This window comes from Phasianus colchicus, chromosome 3 (genome assembly GCF_987193195.1).
Source record: "Phasianus colchicus chromosome 3, bPhaCol1.hap1.1, whole genome shotgun sequence".
In the NCBI taxonomy this organism is placed as follows: Eukaryota; Metazoa; Chordata; class Aves; order Galliformes; family Phasianidae; genus Phasianus; species Phasianus colchicus.
This window is the reverse complement of record NC_143438.1, coordinates 23,821,298-23,843,250: the sequence shown is the minus strand read 5'-3', so window position 1 is coordinate 23,843,250 and position 21,953 is coordinate 23,821,298. Positions and strand designations below refer to the sequence as shown.

General features: G+C 34.4%; 1 long non-coding RNA gene across 2 annotated transcripts; it reads left to right on the top strand.

Moving 5' to 3' along the window:
* The first annotated feature begins 384 nt into the window (after nt 1–384).
* On the top strand, nt 385–20,335 carry LOC116226553 (uncharacterized). Of its 2 annotated transcripts, XR_016465481.1 has the most exons (5): nt 385–429; nt 12,531–12,670; nt 15,729–15,820; nt 16,192–16,357; nt 19,237–20,335. It is a non-coding gene; the product is annotated as an uncharacterized LOC116226553 (long non-coding RNA). The 2 variants fall into 2 exon arrangements; XR_004166359.2 differs by lacking the exon at nt 19,237–20,335 and having other exon boundaries at nt 16,192–16,946.
* The last annotated feature ends 1,618 nt before the right edge of the window (nt 20,336–21,953 follow it).

Genomic DNA, 21,953 nt, shown 5'->3' with positions numbered 1-21,953 from the left:
TGATACTGATTTTACATGAATTTCTTTTTGATACAGCACCCTTTCTAAAATCTACCATCCAAATGAATACTTGATCTCAGAGATCATTTTCCTGTTACTAAGAGTCATTTTAAAGGGTAGAGTTCAACAACTTCAATCAGACATTTCTAAGACTACAAATTAGAATAGTGAGATAATAAGTAGGTCAATACATAGCAAAGTTGGTATTTTCACAGACATGTTTGTATGGGAACTGTTGAGTCATGGCCTAAACCACTCATTGATCACCCAGGGAAAGAACTGAGTCAGCCCTGGGAGCACAGGTGAAGGTAATTCACCTGTGTGACTGGAAGACCCAATTTAAGGGCTGACCGCCACTGGGAAAGGATCTTTTTCTGGAGATTCCTCCTCTGTGGAGTCTGTCCTGTAAACCTAGATCTTCAGATACAGGTAAGCATTCCTTCCATTTTTTCTTTTCCCATTTTTCTCTGCTATAATCTTTCCAGCTGTAATGCCAACTGTAACAAACATTAAATCTTTTCAAAACTGACTGCCCTTATGTTTTGAATTGATAAATAGAAAAATAGTGGTTTTGACTTCAGCCCTTATTTACTCCCATTCCTGTCTGAGAATCTAGTCTTAAATTATTTGAATTTATTGCAACACATTTGAAGTATTTAATAGCAGAAGATTAATTTTAGCTTTCACTTTTATTCTGCAGACTATTTTCATGAACAATTATAAGAATGTAATTATAACTTCCGGTACTTTTTCATATCTACTTCTGAGTACATTAGGTAGCACCAGCTATCCTGGTGCAATGCAACTGATCAAAAAAACCTTTTGTTGGCTTCAGTAGGTGCTGAATTGTGTATTATATACAGAGTAGAATGCCCGGTTGTCTATTTCTTACAACATGAATGTTTACTTTAATGTGTAGCAAGGATTGTTTTTCTTGATCTCCAGATGTTAACATAAGTGTATTTCACTCAAAAGAGATAAACAAAATAGTCATAACTCTTTAGAGAACTAAGCAGGCTCAATTTCTCAAGTTATGGTACTTAATAGCAATTTGAGCATGAACATGAATAGAGTATCTGATGAAAGTTCTTGCAATTGTTTCTGACAGAGTTAAGAACAAAGATTAGCAAATTACTAACATCTTACAAGCAGCTCCTTCTCTTTAAGATCTGATGTTTCCATTTTTGTCATACAAACAAAAACTTACTGGCATTAAGCCATACAGTCAGATGCACCTAGTTAGTTTATCTTCTAAAATCAAAGCTCACATTCTGTTTCCCCTGTAGATCACACATGAATAGCCGCTACAGATCATAAAGCTGTTGACATCATGTTACAGAACAGTATATTCAGTATAACAGTACGTCTTTTGCTAATTTTTAGTCAGGAAATTTAATCCTGAGTTCATAATAGTAACATTAGAAGAGAAACTTCTTTGTTGGAAATAATTTTTTTGATTGGTGGACAAGGTATTGCTGATATTAAAAAAAAAAAAAAAAAAAAGACTTTGACATGACATCTATAATGCCAGTTGTGTCATAATGGCTTGGAAATATTTCTAGGAGAAAGTTAACATCCAGTTCTAAATTGGAAGTTGGTAAATTATAGATTAGATGTTTATCTACATATAACATTTTTTTTTTAAACTTGGACAGATGAAATCTTTTCTAACTACTTCCTAACTACTACTCCTGTGTAGATTCTAAGCCAGCAAAATGATTTGAGATTATTGACCCATTGTTTTAACAGATATTTTATAGTTTAAGAAATCTTATATGTATTTCACAAATGAATCCTGAAATAGCTTTTCTGCTTGGAAAGAATCACAACAAGAGAATGTAAAAGCTATTAACTTCTGTTTAATTGAATCTTTTCAAAATACTGATTTAAGTGCAGCATTAAACAATCTCTAGCTCAAACTGTGGAATTAGGTGCTAGCTGAGCATGCAACAAGCAACCTTTTCTGGGCTGTACCATAATACATTAGGACTTTCCAGTAGAAAGTTTTTATGGATGTGCAATACTTACACTAAGAATGCCTAGGGATTTCATTATGGTTACAAGGTATTTTTACATTTTATTTTTCTATCTCCTTCACATTTTCATTATTTCTTCATTTTACTGAATGAAATTGATTGTGCTGCCAAAGGGAAGAAATCACCAGTCTCAATGGAGAGATATAGAATTAGAGATGTGAATCCTGAACTGCCCTTTTACATCCTCCTATGTTTATGATTAGAATAGTAAACAGAGATGTAGATGTCCCATTCTATCTGAGCATACTTCAAAAGTTGTAAATGACAAATAGATGGAAGAAGCAAGAGATTTTTGCCATCTGAGTAGGCAGAGATACTTCTGAGCAAATGTCAGCAAAGTGGCTAGCTGTTCCCAGTAATATCACAGCTATGATTTATGGGAAGATCAGTCATTGCCTGACTGCTGGGATTGTCTTCTCAGACTGGTTCTCCATTAGTTCTTCTGTATAACTAAACAGTATGTAAATTGCTTAGTAATTCTAAGTTTTGGAAAAAAGTCTTCTACATATTTTTTTGAGAATATTTCTAATATTTGAGAAGGGAATTATTCTGGAAAATGATGTCTGGAGTACTAGGGGAAAAAAATAATAAAAGTTTATTCCTAAACTCAAACTTCTTAGAATAAGCTTCTAGAAAAAGTATTGTATTTAGAAGATGGAGAGTGAATTAAAACTCTATGTAGAACATATGACTTGGGTAGGATAGAATTTAGAAAGTAGATGAAGGTACAGATTCATAACACAAAGCTTGTAAAAACCAATGAAGCAAAATTACTAAAAAGAACAATGTCTTAATGTCTAAGAAGGAGAGTGTAGATCAAAGGCAAAGATAACTACTTGGCCACTCTTTTCCATTTTTATTTTTCCTTTGTTCTAAAGCTAAAAACATACTTGATATTCAGAATAGAGAGAGAGAGAGAGAGAGAGAGGACTAAAATTAGGAGAACCAGTTTTTTAAAAAGTGAGTTGGATGCCCTCAGGTTTTTTAATTCTTCAACTACATTATTTCCTCCATCAATTTTACCCATCTTTTGGGTTATTTTGGCCACTTTATTTTATTTTTCAACTCCTATATTGACTATATAAAGGAAAATGTTCTAGAATATGAGAGCTAACAGAAGAGGAATGTGAGTCTCCAATAAAATTAGAAAACTAAATCTAACTTGTTTTCAGAGTTTAGTTTAATTTATGCTAGGTATTTTCTATGTAATCTTATCTGGAACCTAATTTTGAAAATGTTTGTCTTACTATGCATCTGAATTATCTTACTTGGTACATCTTTTAATTAGTGTATTTTCAATGTGTGCTGATTATTAACATTGGCAAATGTCTAGCACTTTAACAAGGGACTTGTTAAACTGTCTAAGAACATTCTGTTTCTACAGCAACTTTGGGAAAGTACGGACTTGTTACATGTTTTGGGTAATAAAATCTAATAGTATGCTTTGAAGATACAAACTTGAAGAATCAGCTAGGCTTTTTAAGAATAGGAACATGGTTTTATCATTAGGCCACAATTCAAGGTGATTGTTATTTGGCTGATCTAGAGCATGATTCACACTCATTACCTATAATTAATCTGTCATGGCATAAAGACCTTTTCATATAGAACAACAGATTCTTAATTTTTAAACACAAAGATTCTGATTTGTAGTCTTTATTTTTGTTAGTTTTACATTTATTAAGTCATTCAAAGAGTGGATTATATTATAAAAGTCTTAAAAGAAGTTAAGCTAAAGATGTAGGTACAGAAGAGCAAATGATGAGTAGCAAAATTTCTTAAGGGGTGTATTCAATATCTAAACATATCTTTCAGTATCTAAAGGGGAGCTATAGGAAATAAGGGGACACACTGGTCTGTGGTGATAGGACAAGGGGAAATGGTTTCAGACTTAAAGAGGGTAGATTTAGGTTGGATGAAAGGAAAGTCTTTAACAGTGAGGGTGGTGAAGCACTGGCACAGGCTGCCTAGAGATGTGGTGGATACCCTATCCCTGAACACTTTCAAGGCCAGGCTGGATTGGGCTCTGAGCAATCTGATCTAGGTGTGGATATCTGTTCGTTGCAGGGGAGTTGGACTGGATGACCTTTGATTCTATGATAATGTGATACACTTAGAAGTGACATCTGAAACCACCCGAATAAATGTGTTTTGAATTTGTCTGATCTGTAAAAATGAGAAGTGAAGGAACCACTATGTACACTATTGTGTACACTACATTGTACCACTAGGTACAATGACATGGAAAGATCTATCCCAAAGACACCTGCACAAAAAGCACAAATCATGGAACAGATCATATTGGAAACTACATTAAGGCACATGCAAGATGAGTAGGTGATCCAATGCAGTCAGCACAGTTTTACCAAGGGCCTGAGCAATAGGGAGGCCTTCTATGATGGAGAGATGAAATTGGCTAACAAAACCAGTCAGCGTAATCTACCAGGATTTCTTTAAGACCTTTGTTGTAGACCATGTGACATTCAATCTTCAAATTGGAGAGGAATGGATTTGAAGGCTGTACTATTCAGTGGATAAATAATCGGCTGGATGGATGCAGAAAGGTAGTTGTGATCAACAGCTTTATGCCCAGGTGGAGACCAGTGATAAGCAGCGTCCCTTAGAGGACTGTATTTCTATTTAATGTCTTTATCAATGACATAAACAGTAGGATTGAGGTAACTCTCATCAAGTCTGCAGATGACACCAAATTGATTTGATGCGGTTGATAAGAAAGAAGGAATGCCATCCAAAGGGACCTCCACAGGCTTGAAAAGTAAACTGAATGAGGTTCAGCAAGACTAAATGCAAGCTTCTGCACCTGGGTCAGGTCTATCCCAGATGTAAATAAAGACTGGGGGGAACTATTCTATGAGTCTGTGATTCTATGATACCTATGATATCTATTCTGTGTGTGCAATACAGCAAGACAAATAGTTTTCTGTTGTGTTTTTGGAATGATCTCATTTCAAAAGGAGAAACTGGATACAATACTAAATCTTGGCTGGGAATAAACGACTAGACCTCATAGATAGGGCAGCCACAGTCTGTAGCAGACAGCATTCCTGTAGAGCCAGAATGCAAAACTACAGGGAATCTAAAGTTCATTTTGCTGGTAACTCAATTCAGGTAAGATTTGATACTAAGAATATTTGAAAGTATTTTTTAAAACAACTTAATTCTGAGCCCTAGTAAGCATATATCAGTGATACAACTTTAATGCCACTCAGGTTCTTTCTAGTGCTCTTAAGTATTAGACTCCAAGGCAAAAATAACTTGATGCAGAGGCTGTTTTACATTCTAGTGTAAAATCAGTCACTATAGAAACTACTTCAGCAATGTTAGAAAGTCATAGTTGCAATTATGTTAATACCAATTCAGAAGGGACATTACATTTTCAGTCTCTTCCTGTTAAATACTGTTGCAATACTGTTAGAATCTGTGTGTCTGTAATAGGGGTTAGATGTGTTGATTCTTTTAAATTGTATCACATCAGTTACAGTTCAGAAGCAGATCCTTTTTTTTTTTTTTTTTTTTTTGCATTTCTGTATCCTTACACTTCATGCATTTTCTGACAGGTCAGAAATTTCTGGTAATAGCACTGCAGTGTGTTAAATGTAAATATAATGCTAAAGCTTTAGACAAAAATCACTGTGGTTCAAGAGGCCAATCTTATTTACGTAATTTTATTAATTCAACTGGACCATGCTCTTGATGCTCAATTATGGACATTGCAGGTCTTTTACCAGGGTATTTTGTTAAAAAATTTTGTTCATTTATTTCCACTGATTTATTAAATGAATTACTGAGAATTCATACTTGAGTTGAGTCACCATCCCTGGATGTGTTTAAAAACCAGTTGGATAGGTGCTCAGGGATATGATTTAGCAGAGGATTGTTAGAGTTAGGGTAGTATGATAAGGTCATGATTGGACTTGATAATCTTTAAGGTCTTTTCCAACCTGAACAATTCTGTGATTCTGTGAAATGTTATTCCAGAACAATACAGTAACAACGTCTTGGTAAAATTTCACAGTAGTAGCCATAGCTGCTTTCTGTTTAGTGGTATGGAAGACCTGTGCTAACAATAGATTGCTTAAGCTTTGATTGAAGCATACCTTAAAAATCCAAATAGTGAATCCAAAAAAGTCACAGCCCATAGAATTTGAAATACAGAACTAAATTTTTATTAGACTTGGAACAACCAGCTGAATTAACAGGCTCCTTTAGAACTGAATATTTTACTTTAGGAGAAGAAACCTAGTTGAATATTTTCAGGATTATTTAAATATTCTGTGATTCTGAACTACTTACTCACTACATTCATGTCAGTTTCACCTTCTGTTGCAAGTTTGCACCTTTAATCTTTAAACAACTTTCATACTGAGGTGTTGCTGAGTCTAATTGGCCCTCATAAAAAGGAAAAAATGCTGACCCTAAGAAAATAGGAACTAATAGAATTTTTTCAAATATTTCCTTGAAAATGGAAAAGTGTAGCCAAATCAAGAGAAATTGCAGTCTTCTACAACCTCCAGGTTTGATCTCACTAGCTTATTCCTTGATCTATTGAAATTCAGTTACTGTCAGAATCTATACAGAGTTGTGTGATATGATCCTTTAAAAGGATAGCCAAACTTTCTAATACTTACTTGTCAAGCTGAGAATTTTAATTCAATGTTTACTTTTTACTTGCAGTCTCACAGTCTATACTTAGTTTATTATTTTTTTAATTTCATGCCTTCATTTCTGGTGTCTCTTTAAGCGTAGGGAAGGGTAAGTAAGCACGTGCTTAAAGCTAGGCTTCCAGCAGGGATTCTGAGATAATAGTTGTTGAACATGCTCCTTCTTGAATTTTCTTAGGTACATATTACACATTTATAAGGCAACTGACAGATGTGATCTGTGTGGGATGGAGTCTAATTCTCCCTTCCTTTGACAATCTGTGGAGGCTGACTTTTTAAGTAGACATGACTTAGTTCCAGGCATGTTCCTTCACCAGGAATTGCTGAAAATCTTACCTTTTCCCAAGATTTCTGTGTATGTTAATTCTCTGTTTATATGTGTCCTGGTCTAAATGTTCTATCTGTAAAATTTTCATTCCCTGAGAGTCTTCCTAAAATACAGTGGGGGAGAAAAAAGTTTTATCTACATTAACATAAATGTCTGGTTAGCATACACGAGAGATAGAGGGAGAACTTAGATTTGTGAAGTGTGTGATGACTGTATTAAAACTTGTCAGTTCTTCTAGAATGTTCTTGTAAAACTTGTGCTGTGAATGGACTGAATGCCAAATTCAGATATTATAATTACAGATAATTATAAAAGATAACTCTTGTTCAGAAACTTTCATAACACTGGTACTTGCATTACAAAATTCTCATAGCTCTCATGTCTTTACAATATCAGCCAGAAATCATCAGCAAACCAACCCAGTTTGAGAATTGTCCAAGTAATAATGTACTATTTGACCAATACTTTAGATTCTCCAGATTCTTTTTTTAAATTTGAGATACAATGAATGTTGGATCTAAATCTTACCCCAAATTCCACCCAGTAGCTTTATAAATGTTATGGCAAGTACCCTGAACAAAATTAAGAGTATCTCAAAATTTTCAAAATGACTTAGTGCATTTGCAGCTTAAGTTGACTTGTTGTTTATATGCATTTAGCCCTGCAATCTATTGTTTGAACTGTTTCTCTGAAAATTTGTATCTATTTAAGCAGATGTGCCTAACTTAAATTTGTGTTCCACTTTTATCTTAAAAGTAGTATCAGAAAGAAATTGTCTGACATTTACCTCACTTCTCTTATTGTAAACTCAGTTTAGTAAATAATCTTTATGAGTCCAGATCAGAACTTACATATTCTATTAGAGCATATCACAGACATTTTCTGAATTGAAATCTGAGGACCTGCATGTTCCTACAACCATATTCAGAGAAATAATACTTTTTAGCTCCCTTCCAGAATTAACAAAATAGAAGGCAGTAATAAATTGTCCTTTCAAATTTTGAGACTGAAGAACTAGAAATGTTGAGAATACAGACCATATCCATAAAGTGTAACAGCTCATTTGGCTTAGACAAGCAGATTTATTGTTTGTTTTTCTGCCTAGAAAGAAAAAGTTTGGTGTGTCCTGCATTTGACAGAGAGCAGTCAGCAGTATCTCCTATTCCTAGCCATTAATTTGTACTTGGGACCTTTTGCTGACAAGATGAATTTATGGAACTTATATGGATGGAGAGGGAGTGGAGTTGAGTGCTGGACTGTCCAGCGCTGATAATCTCAATCTTTAAGCGGACCCTCGAGCAACTTGAATTGAGACCTTTTATCAGGTCTTCAAAGACTATAAAGCATAAAAAGATGCTACTAACTATGGTATTCTTACATATTTCATGACTCTGCTTTTTTGTCTGTTTATCTGTAAGTCATACTTTTTCATAAAAAGAGCTTGGCCAGCTTTATAAGACTAGAGCATGAGCTTGTGGGGTCATCTCTTAAAGCTCTGTGCTCCCACAAAGCTCTGTGCTGCCACTGGAACTAGGTAAATTATAAAGCAGTCTTGCTAATCCAGGGTGTTAAGGACCAAGCCTGCCTTCTCAGAATCTGGAAAGACAATCAGAATAGATCTAGGCTGTACCTACTCGAATATCAAGTTCTTAAAAGCTCTAACATTTTCTTTCACTTTTCTGTCTCCTATGCCTTATTGTTATTGAACAGGAACAGAGTATGATACATATTCAGATTCCCATCCTGTAACTTTCATTTTGAGCATAAATTTCTATGCTGCTTATTTTCTCAGAGAAGTACACTTGCATGCTTGAATTAGCTAATAGGAAAAAAAATGAGTTAATACAGTTAGTCTCACCTGCCAGTTTTGCTCCTTCAGTACAGATCAGATACACTAAGTGTGCAAGCAAGAGATTTCTCACTGCATGCATAAACCTGCAGAAATGCATTCCTAATAATGCTGCTGGCCAGTGACGTGTCGCATGAATGACAGATAAACTGGTAGTGGTTTACAAGCCTACTGTGTACTGTTTTCTGAAAATTGGCTGTAAAGCAGCAACATTCTGCTTTGATATTCTGTGATACAGGTCCTGTATATCTGTAGGGTTTTCTATTCTGCAGAGGTAAGTGAACAGTCTCTGGAACACTGGTGCTGGGTCATCAGCTGCTTATCTGAGTGAGGAAATAAAAAGACAGAATGCTTTAAAGAGAAAAGAAATAGCTTTTGACAATCCACTGTTGTGGAACACAAAAATCTGTCATTCATATGATTCCTACAGACTGACAAAAAAAAAAGCTAGTTAAATCCTCAAATGAACCTTGACTACTATACTGATGGGCTCAGGACATATCTGTCCTTTTGCTACATACTTCTGAAGTAAAAAGAAAAATAGATGGAAGTAGTGTCTACCTTTCCTGAAAAGAAATAACTACTTTGTGTTAAGGGTCCTTCTGTTATAAAAAGTTTTCCTATTGAAACATTCTGCAGCATTACAGATTGCCTATTATTTCTTCAAAATGCATTTTAACTAGCCATTATCCTTTTTGCGTTCAGAAATGAAAATTTTCTATTACTTCCCTGTGGAAGTTGGTACTGAATTAGATAGTGGTATCTTTTAATTTTGTTCAGTTTTAAAGTGTTCTATTTTAAAGTTTGAATTACTGGAAACATGCACTTATTTTCTTTCAAGATATCTACCAGGAAGGTGGGATATTTTACAGTAAACCTTGTCGGCATAGCCATTAAATGACTGTGGAAATGTGAAGGGAGTAAAAAGAGACTTTGCTTTTATTTCATATTTGAAAACAACATTTAGAGGGTTAGAAATCCATCTAGCTGAAATTCAGCAACTATTTTTTTTTGACAGCTTGTTGCAAACTGCTGTAAAACAAACAAACATACAAAAACTAACAAACAAAAAAACCACAGAGGGAGAGCATGGCCTTAATTTGAAAATTGGCAGTGACAGATTTCAAAGGTTCCCTACTGCTGTGAAACCAGTCCACTTATTCCTCACTAATTTTAAGATACTCTTTTCCATGTAATTCACAAATGATATGGGAACTGTCCAATCTGGGGTGTTATAAACCAACTATATTTCATTTTATCTTGCTTCTCCAAACTTTCACTTTTCCAATGGAAAATGATTTTCCTCCATGCTCCAATATGGTTTGCAGCAGTAGAATTTCCTGATGCAGCAATGAGTAGGCAGGTGCTGACACCTGTACTTCTGAGTGTAGCCATGGCAGTTAAAGACAACAAAACATTTGTTTTCCTAATCACTCTGCATATTTCTTTTCTCACCTTTTTAACAGTTCACTGCTTCACATCTAGTCAATGTATCCTCAGAAAGCTATGGACAACATCTTAAACTGCAAAATGCTTTCAGCAATGTTCAAACTTTGGAACATCCTGGACTGTAGCTCTGTCAGATCAGAAAATGAAAATGTTGTCATGCTTTTAAAGCATTTCATTGCATTTGAATTGATAGATCTTTAGATAGAAAGTCATAGTGCTACCTATAAAAGTGTTTATCTACCTTGTGAGAGATGGGAGCTCTTGTTGCTATTGTCTGATTCTGCTGCTTTCACTTGCTTGTATTAGCTGCAGATCGTAAGCTTATGACAAAGAAAGAAATGAAAAATAAATTCATATTATGAGGCGCATTTCAAGTAACCCTGATGAAGAATAACAAAACCATTCAGAAGACTCGCATTATTTTTCTTTTTCACCCATGGCTGAGTGCTTGTGACTGTAAAGGTCAAAGGATTTGCAAACTCAAAAATAAAAATCCTGTATTCACTTGCCATACTTTGACAAGATTATGAGCAAGCGAATTCACACCATAGTTGAATTGGTTTTGTTTTATTGAAACAGATTGCTGGTACTACTTGTATTAGAGAATTAGATTTATTGAACTGCTTGGGATAAGAAGATGCATATTTTGCTATGGAATTGCATGTATCCAGCTTCTGAATTACTGGGATTTTAAAACAATTGTTGAGTTTATTTAAAGTAAATAACTTTCAACTCCTCACAGATACTGATTCCTTAGTTTTAAAGCCTTGCATATTTCACTTAATGCTGTTTTGTACATGCGAAGTAAAATGAGCAATAAATGAATTTACCATTTTATATTTTTCTTTGTGCCATCTCGGAGATCTACAAGAGAATCCTGAAAGTGTTTGTGAAGCTGACATATCTATCTAATGGGACAGTATAGAATTGCACCTGAAATGATCAAGCAACTTTGAAAGCAGCCTTAGGCACATTGTGTTGCAGTCACCTAATGCCAGTGAATTATGTACAGAGGAAGATATAAAGTATGGTGTACTATGATTTTTGCTATATTTGAAAAGAAACATGGCAGGACCTGCACTATACCAGGAAAATAAATAGTATGCCCACACTGATTCAGACTAATGATGAAAGTAAATGAGACATGAGTGAAGTGATAACTCCCCTTTTTATCACTCCCAGCTTCTGGCAAGCTCTGAATGAGGTCCTCCACTAATCACATGTCCTATCTTTGTGTTTAGCAACCCAGAATTTGCTTGAATTTGCTTGTTTTCTGAATCCATGTATGATTCTGTCACCTACTTTCCAATTACATGCTGAATGAAGAAGTACATCTTTTATTTTCATCCTGTTGTCCTGATGTTCTCTTTCTCTCATACTTGAAAAAAAAAAATCAGTAATCATACTTTCTTCAGGTTATTGTCTTGCCACTATGTTCTTCCTCTATCATCTTCTTGGCAAGAACCTTGTCCTTTTAGTAGCTCTCTGTAGAAAAACATCATGGACCCTTCTCACTCCATTAATTCTTAATATTCTCTGTATTTTTTACTTGCTTTCTACTGCAAGTGAAACATAAAAATGTGATAGTTTTACAAGGCAGATGAGCAGGGAGGTAATTTACAATCATGTTTGTGTGCATTATTTGTTGTGTTAGTTACAATCACGAAATGTTATCTAGCATTTATACTATCATGGATAGGGATTAATATGAGAAGTTTACAAGAACAGTATGATGGGAGTTTTTGAATTTGTGCAAACAGACCATCTAAATATTGTTACATTTTAGTATTTCTCTCTGTGATCTATCATTGTGTAAGTTGCTTGCAAAGAGTCAATGAAATTTATAGGATTTAACTCCTAGGAATAGCAAACAGCTACACTGAAATGTATTCATGTGTATTGAATATCTGCAGATGCTAAGAAAACCATGAAAGATTGTTTTAAGAACTCTAGGTAAAATTGGCCAGATTATTCTAATAGGAACATTGTTTTTCATGTTAAGGTTGAGTTGGGATAATACAATCAGAAACTTGCATACAAACTGTATTAAATTAGTACGATTTACTGTTTAGTGTATGAGTCCTATATGGATTTGGTTTTAATGAACATCTATACATTGAATAAGCTTTTATTAAAGGTTATTTTTTTATCCACTGATTTATCTTGAAATTTCTCTCAAATACAAGGGCAGCGTGGGTTCTTGAGAAGTTCTACATTGCACCTTCAACCTGAGATGATCTCATCTGCCATTTGGCAAAGAGAAGCATCTCTCTTAGAAACTCTCGAGCTCTTGTGGACACTGGTATTCAAAAGAAGATTTGATATGGTTAGTGTTCTGCTGTTGTTTCTTTTTCTTCTGATTTGTGCTGTTTTTTCAATATTTAAAACTTAGCTTCAAGAAGTAGGAAAAAGATTTTATATTTTTCTCCCTGGCTTTGTTAGAGCTTCAGAAGGGACTTATTTTTAATCGTGATTCCCTGTCCAAAACAAACTGAAAATAGAATGAAGGCACCATTTACAGGAGGTGTAATAAAGTCTGCTACGGTACTATTCGTACTTTAGGAAAACAGAGTTGAAAATGAAAGCCAAATATATCTACAGCGTCTTTACCTTAGCATCCTAAAGAAAAGAAAATGGTGTGAGGTGGTAAACACAGAAAATTGAGTGTTTTTTATACCTACTATTGTTGGAATCAATAGGATCGCAAACGGCACAGACACAGTACTATTGTAGTTGGATAGAATTCAGTATTCTAAAAAAGCTAAGTGGATGACAAACTCTCTTAGTTGTTTCTATTGAAAGTTTTGTCTCTGTATTTACTTTGTATAAGATATATGTAGACAGACTGTCATATTTCTACTCTTGGCTTCAGCTGTCTTAATAAAAATTATGTTCATATTTACTTATATACGCATGTATTTAAGTTTCTACACCATTCTTTAATATATGTCTAAGATAAGCTATTAAGATTCAAAAATCTTAGTCAGCAAAATATATTAGTTTGCTAAGGAATATTTACAATTCATGCTTAAATCAGTTCTTCCTTAAAAGTCATCAAAGTAAGAAACTTCAAATATTTCTTCAAAACTACAACCAACTTACCCTATGTTAACTTGTCCTTAATTTGGTGCTATCATTACCCATATTTTTTTATGAACCTGAAAGCTACAAGAGCATGTACTAAAAGACATGCGGGCAGATTGGAAGGATTTGTGTTCACGCTATTATATTTTATTATTTCTAAGATAGAGATGTATACATTCACATAAAGGGACTATTTCTAAGGATGGTGTAAGGAATGCTACAGTTTTAAAAGCTATGCTATGTCCTTGGAAATTTTCTGTAAGCAAGTGGCAGCTATTGTGGAAATAAAAGCTACTTCAGAGTCTATAAAGATAAACCATTTCAAAGGAATGAGACAGACCACTAAAATTATGATGAATTCTGTTAGGTTATTATAAAATGCCTTTATTTTTCCATGAACAAATATCAGATTTTCATGAAACAGGGAAAAATGCATTAAAAACAGCCATCGCTGTATCATACAGATCATACGGATGGTACCAAATCTCACTCAGAAAGCAAGGGAATAGGAAACTCTTCTATAAAATTAAAGTACAGGAGAAAGCATTTGAAACACCTAGCTTTGGGACTCAGATCTTTTAGCTGGCAGAGCATGAAATTATTTCAGTGGGAAGGAGAAGAGATTATTCACTATTTCCTGAGGTGAAGTCCTTAAATTTCCATTAATTTGGGGGCTTTTAAACTGAGCTCCCAGAAATAATGAAGACTTCAATTTAAATTTATGTAATTTACTTCATAGGAATGCATTCCCAGTTGCCATGCTTTTGAAGGCTGCATTAGAGATTTTAATATTTAAACACTTTCTGTATAATTAATGTGCATATACACATCAACACACATATATTTATAAATTCATTCTCCTTATCATGGCCTCAATTTTTTTATTTAAGAAAGTATTAAGCTAATTGAAAGGACGGTTAATATTTTGAGTTCTGACAGGTATCAGTTTATGAAATGTTTTAGTGGATTAAAAATTATGTTTCTGTTGTACTGTTATAGGGAAAATTAAACACTTGAAGAATTAAGCATTCTGGATAACCTGAAAAAAATATTGTTTGGTAATATTCTGTGCAGAGCTATACTTTTGGAAAATTTTAACATTGAAAAATGAAACGATTCATTCCTATCTTGTGTTTTAATTCCTCTCCTTCTTCCTTTTGTTTCAGAGGATAAGGTAAGGAAGGATTCCATTACCCTCTCAAAACAGGAATTCTCAGAAATCACAATATCAATTTTGTTAACTCTAAGCAGGCTAATCAGGCTGGAGAACTTCCTAAGAATAGAAAAACATAAAATTTCTTATATTTGAAGCAATAGCCACTAGGCATACCTGTATAGCTCACTGTGTTCATTAAGAAAGGATTCTTCCATCCATAATGTCAATGTTTGCTCCTCACTTTGTCTTGTTAAATACTTCCCAACTCTTAACCTGGAAGGCTTTGATCGAAAGAGAGACAGAATGTGTGATAACTGCTTGGGTCACAGAAATTCCTTCCAGTAATTCCTTCAGTGTTACATTTATGTACTCACGTAGTACCATGAGTAACAGTAGACTAAAAAGAAGCATTACTTAGTAAAGCTTGTATAAAATTATTTTGCCTGAGATTTAGTAGCCCCACCCCCCCCAAGTGCCCTATCAGAACACTGTTGTATAAATCTAAAGGGAAATTTTCATGAGAGATTGCAATTATCCAGTTGGATTCTGTCTATTGAATCATTTAATAATAAGTGTATCATAAAACTCAGTGGCCTTGCAGGGTTAATGCTTACATTTAGTGAAAAATAAATAAATAAATACATCCCAACAATATGCTGCTTTCTTTTTCTCCTTTTACCAAGGTCAGAACAGACTGAGAGCAGAAGAGTTTTTTAATAAGTCACTGCAAATAAAAAAAGAAATAATAATGATAATAATAAAAAAAAAACATAAAAGAGAAGAAAAGCTTTAAGCCAAGAGGGCTTTCTTCATAGTCCTTTTTTTTTTTTTAATCTAAGCAAGACTTCTGCTGAAAATACGATTTCTAAGGAAACAGACTATTGGATGAAATGGCCTTACTCTCTATTCTTGTTTTAATGCACATTTAAAATGGAACAAGAAACTTTTATCAATTTTTATCAATTTTCTCCTGGGTTTAATTCTGGGGCTGAGATAAATCAAGCAGCAGAGACTAATTCCAGACTTTACATGGAGATTAGCGGCACAGCCACTACACTCCTCCAGACAGAGTGTTCTTCATCTTTCATCAACTATATTCAGGACAAGGGTTATATCTCAGTGCTTATTCTTTGCATTTTAATAGGTATGAAAGTGGTCTGAAAGGTGCTACCGTAGTGCACTAATTAACAAGTCTACACAGTATCAAAGCATGATTGGCCTAAGCAAGTTTATCAGGTAAATTCAATTTTTTCTTATAAAATAAATAAAAGAAATCTTGTAAAACATGGATAGGTATTCATATTTAGTTTTCAGTCCTTCTCTGCTAAAAGCAGTCACTGTAGACTGATATGGGGTAATGGGGAAAAATAGATTCTCTTATATCATTTGTCTCTACTTTTTCAAATATTATATCATATTTCTTTTCTTTAGTCTCATTAGTACTACTAACTTCTGAGATTTACTGCCCTCTTCATCTGTGCTGCATGAGGCAACTTAGAAGTTTCAACTTATGAACCATTGCTGCTAGCTGTACCTAATTCATGAGAATCAAAATACTTTTTGCTACTTCTTGCCACCTTCTTTGTCCATTCTGTCTGTCTTGGCAGATAAGAGAAGTCTTCATATTTACTATTCCAACTTGTCACTGCCACTGCTGAAGACTTCTTTACTTTCACTGCATTATTCTACTGAAGATGACAAGCTGGCATGTCATTTTCATGAACTGCTTTCAAGATCTTCTAAACATGACAGTCTGCTGAAATGCTGTCGCAGGTACAATATTAATACCTCTTCCCATTAATGTCACAAACTGTGGAGGTACGTAGAGCAGTGATGGGTCAGACTGTGGTGATGAAGATACTTCTCTTACACTTCAATAAAGCGGATTGCTTTGGCAAGGCTATTGACATAACTGGATTCATGGAAAGTAAATTTCTGAAACAGCCAAATATGTTTATTTGCAAATGTGATGTTATCTCAAGAGAACAAATAGAAAACAGTCTTGCTAGAAGAGACAACATTCTGGGTATCAAGATACATCTAAATTCAAGTGCTCCTTATGAGACAAATAATAGTTCTCCAGCTTCCAAAGCCAGTTATTCACTGAGGCTCACTACAACTGTCTGCCTCTGTTAAACGGAGGAAGCAGTTAATTTTATGACAATCAAGCAGATAGATTTAGCTAGAAATTCCTATTTTGTTCTTTGGATTGAATAGTTTATTTTGAAAAACTGTATTACTTTATTCCCTATTTTCACAGGGTGGTTGTTAATTAATTTGTAGTATGCTGTACTGCAAATGACTTGAAATGCATACCTCCATACATGTATCATAGTTATCCTTTTCTGTGATAATAAAAACATTGAGGGCCACAACTGGAAGTGTAGGCTTTTTTCTTTTAGTCCTGTGCAGATAGCAAGATTAGTTTTATAATGAATACACACACAGTAATTTCTGTCTGCCTAGGAACAACCTGTAAAAGTGAAACCTTGTAGTTGTTTCTGAATACATTCACTCTACTTGTCACATGACATCTTCCAGCTATTTCCTTCAACCCACCCTTAGTGAAAAATTTACTGAGAACACTCATGCTGATATCCGTACTTTGCTCCATGACAGCCACATGTAGCATGCTTGTATTGAACATATAGGAGATGCAGGCTTGATATTTCTGTAGTGACCTGACAATTTTCTTAAGGCTAAATAGAAAAGATTACTGAGGCTACCTCTAGTAATCACATAGGCAAAGCAAACGTGAATTCTTCTTGTCTTTCCTTCCTGAAGAATTATACATAGGAATGGGTTGCTAAGGTAAATATACATAGTATGAATTTCATTAAAGTGACATAGAGACAAAAAGTGTTTTCTGAATAAATAACAACAGGTAATATTCTACAATTAGTAAAATAAATAGAAACAGAATAGGTAAAGTTTATTGAATCTCCTTTATGTTATTAATCAGTAATTGTAAGGATTTGAAGATAATCAACAGCTTTTTTCCAGTGAGTTGCTACAAAGAACAATTCCTGAGTCATCAGAGTTTTATGTATTTCATTTAGAATTTCTTCCCACTTGATGCAGCAGAGATCTGTTTTATATTCTTCATACAAGCATCTCTGCAGAATGAAACTAAATAATCACCTAGGTTGACCTTTTTTTTTTGAGAAAGAGCTTGGAAAAAAAATCACATAGAGGTTATTCTGAATTGCATTTAATATTAGACTTGTGCTTTCATATGGACGGTAGAGAGGCTGTTAGAAAATAAGTCAACTAGGCTGGTATTCACAGAGGACAGCCTGCAGAGCATATAAGTAAGTTTATTTTTCTGTTTGTATAATTATTTATTTGCTGCTGCTACTCTTATAGTAGAACACAATGCAAGCATACCAAGTAAAAGTTGGGAGCATAAATAATAACAAGCTAGTGATTTCATGGCTTGTCTGAAGAGCCTGCAATATTTTAAACAATGCAAAAGAGCAAATGATAGCACAGAAACTAAAAAGGTCAAAAGGTAGAAATAAATATATTTTTTTTCTTAAGATCCTAGTTATCATTTAACTACTTTTAACCCAAATAATCTAAGAAGCACTGGAACGCAATGAGTAGTGTACTCATTTTTGAAATGATAGAGTTCTAATTCGGTTGACCAACTGCCAAGTTGTATAGCAATGGATACGTGAAATTGTATTTTATTGTTTCATGATGACCAGAAAGTGGAAACTACCACAAGTTAGCCTTATTATTAGAAACTGCTTATCACACTTGTTTTGGTTTGCTTGCTAAATTATAATATAATTGGATCTCTGCACTGATTGGACATAAATATTTTTGGAAATGGAAGATATCCAGAAACTTAATTTTATATCCATTCTCATTTATGTAACTGCAATCTCTTACATCTGGTGTAGTTTCTGTATCTCTCAAAGATCAAGAAAAAAACTGTATAAAGACATAAAGTAGTCACAGATGACAAGTGGTTTGGAAATTATTCAAATTTGGTACACAAATAGTTCATTTCAAGTTATTCTAACTATGATGATTCTGAAAATATTTATTGATTTCGTTTGTATCTGTAGCCCAGCTGCTGCTTGTTTGCTCACAGAATTCTTAAAATCATAGCTGATAGCTTTTTTAGAAAATGCATTTAGAAGTAAGATGATGAAACTGCAGTATAACTATACCAAAACAGAGACCCAAAAATGACTCAGAAGCTTCATTTGCTAGTATATTCCCTTCTCATACACTTTTCTTAACCAAGGTTGTGCCGCAGTATTCAAGACTTCTTGTTTAGCTTGTAGTCAACAGAAGCCCTTCTAGGCATGATGCAAAGTAGAGAATTTGACCCTTCTCTTACTGCTATGCTTGTAAACTGGACAGATTTTCCTTCTGTGTTGAAATTTAAGTTCCTTGGACTGTGAGTATTGCTCTTGCCCTTATTTGTTAATGTTGTGATTTCTTTACATCTCATGGTCACGAGGCTGCTATTAGATGCTCAAACTGCTCCCTTTAGATATGTTTGTATAGAAAAAAAAAAGGGATGCATTTAATTTGCAGTGCCTGCAGACATGCTGTGCAACCCCTACACCTTTTGCACAGACATTCCAAGACAACAGCATGCAGAGCAGTTGTGATGGCAACTCATTCCTTTGCAGATCATGTCCTAGCAGGACTCCATGCATAGGATGATCGACCTTCCCAAGCAGATGTTTCCATGCTGGCAGATATGACAATGCACTGGAACAGAGCTAGCCGCATATCTACAGTAATCTGCTAAGAATGGGAGTGAAAAAATGCTAGTAAAGTTTGGAAGAAGCTGAGTGTTGCATTCTGAGAGAATATGTTGTGCTACTGGTATTTCTACCATAATTCTGTCATGCCAGCTTTGAACAGGAGCAATTGGAGAATTCTGTACAGTTGAAGTTTGAATGAAATTCCCTTTGACAACAGCCAGCAGAATATCATTCTCATTTGGTCTGTATCTAGTGTTTGTCATCTTACTGGCAAATAAGATTAGGGCATGTTATTCATACTGTTGGATGATTACAAGCTGCTTCTGTTGTGCAACTATTTGGACTGCCCGCTAGATGAATTGCTCCTGTAGCAGCAAAATGTCCCCTTGTCTTCCATGTTACTGGCACTTTCAAGTTATTTGCAAAGGGGGAGTAGGAGGGAAAGTGGAACTTTGGGAATTGTAGTGGATTAGAATGAAATTGCCTGTCAACCAAGTTATTCATTCATTGTAGGATGAGGAAGTGCGTAGGAAAGATAGGAGTTTTGTTTCACTGGTAGCTCTTGACTGACGATTTCTCATTAGTAAGTAGGTTGTTTGAAGAACACTTGTGTATCCCATGTGTGACCAGTATTCCAGAGAGGTCCTGACCTTAATGTACTAGCAATGATCACAGTATGCATATTCTACCAAACTCACACCTTTAAGTTTATTTTCTTTTACAAAGCATCAGGTTTATGAAAGAGATTCCATGAGTTCGAATTTTTTCTTTATTGGTTGAACAGAGGCACCTTATGCAGTTTGTAGACCTTACAAGGACTACTTGCTTTCTCTTTGACATCTGTGCAATTCTCTTTGACATCTGTGCAACCACAGCTACCTTGTAACGAACTCTTCTAATATATTATGAAGTTTATCTTAAAGAACTGTAGATTTCTGGTCCTGATACTCTGTTAGAAGATTGTTTTGAAACTTTCCTCCTTGCTGTACATAATAAAAAGTCAGTGCTTCCTCAGGCTTTACTTTGTTTTGCCAAGCTGCTCAGAATAACAACGGAAAGAAAGAAAGAAAAGAAAAAATGATAAGCTCCTCCAGAATACATTTTTAAGGTTTGTAGGCTTATGAGGGTTTTCTCTAACTGCTTTTGCAGTGAACAGACACGGTTTGGGGTAATAAACAGTTTTATCAATATAGGTAAATGGTTTCTAATCAGATTAGGTTGCAAGGAGAACTTGCTAACATATGCATGTGAAAATACAGACACATATTCATACTGTAATAGTTCTTTCATCTTATCATCATCCTAAGAGGTCTCTTCTGCTGCACATCAAATCCTTCTCAAAGCCTGTGTAATTACAGAGTTCCCATTCAAACAATTTCTTTGAGCATCAAGGCTACTTAAGCATTTTGTGCATCAGTTTATTTATGTGGAAAGCATGTCTCAGAGAGAAATTTTAAAGCCTAAACCTCACCAGCATATTAGAATAGATAAGTCTTTAAAAATCTGACTTCTGAGAATTATATTAGATAAAGTGGTACCAGATACCATAATACCAAAATATCAGAACTACTTTTTCTTGCAGACTGTCCTATAAAAATATTCCACTTCTTGCTATTCCCTGGAAAAATAAAGTTAATATACAAGAATTTTGGAAAGTAGGCTATGTTCGTGTTTATTATAATCATCTTTCTTCTCAGGCTGATAACTCTAAACTTTTGCAAATCTTTTTTGCAAATTCAATTTCTTAAATTTTATTAATTTAATAGATAAGAACTCAACTACATAATCAAATTTACTCCTTTGCACGACCGTTGTTTAAAAAAAAAAGAGAGAGAGAAAAGCCATGCAACTTGCTACAGTGTTCAATGTTTATTTTTCAAGTGTTGCCCAGGAATGTCAGCACTACTGGGATTACGCTGAAAGGTTATTCAAGATAGGTTACCACACTGACCTTTATTTATGACTGAAGAAAATAAGTCAGTGAGAGTATGTGTTATTCAGATTTTCATTTCTTCTTTGTTTTCACTGCACATTTGTGACCTGTCCATAAGAAATTTCTTGAGAAAATGATGGTTTTATAATAAGAACTAATTAACTGTTGAACTAATTCTAGCATATGGTGCAGCAGAACTTCCCCAAAACTGGCTTGAATTGAATGGTGCCATCTGTCTGCATTGAGTTCAGATAATAATCTGTCTGATTTTGTTGTTTTAACCCCTTCTATAATGAAAAAGAATGTGGCATGGTTTGCTAAGGAAAAGTAACCTCCCAAATTACTACTGGACCTTCAGTTTTTGTGCAGTCAGGTGTCTTGGGAATTGTAAACAGTCATTAGGCTTAAATTTGGCTTTACTAGTAAAACCAAAATTTACAGACATCTCTTGATCTCATCCTTGAAACTGGAATTCTGGTAGATATTACAATTAAGTTAAAAAACAAACAAACAAACATACAAAAAAAAACGTAGATTGCTTTGTGCTTTGGAACATTGCCTGAGATGTAAATAATTTTTAATTTTATGTTCTTTATTTTAAGTACGTTATCACTGATTTTAGTGGTACTTAATTTTGGAGAGGAATATGATAATTAAAAGTAAAGAATATACCAAATGTTTCCCCGTCAGCAGACAAAATACGTAG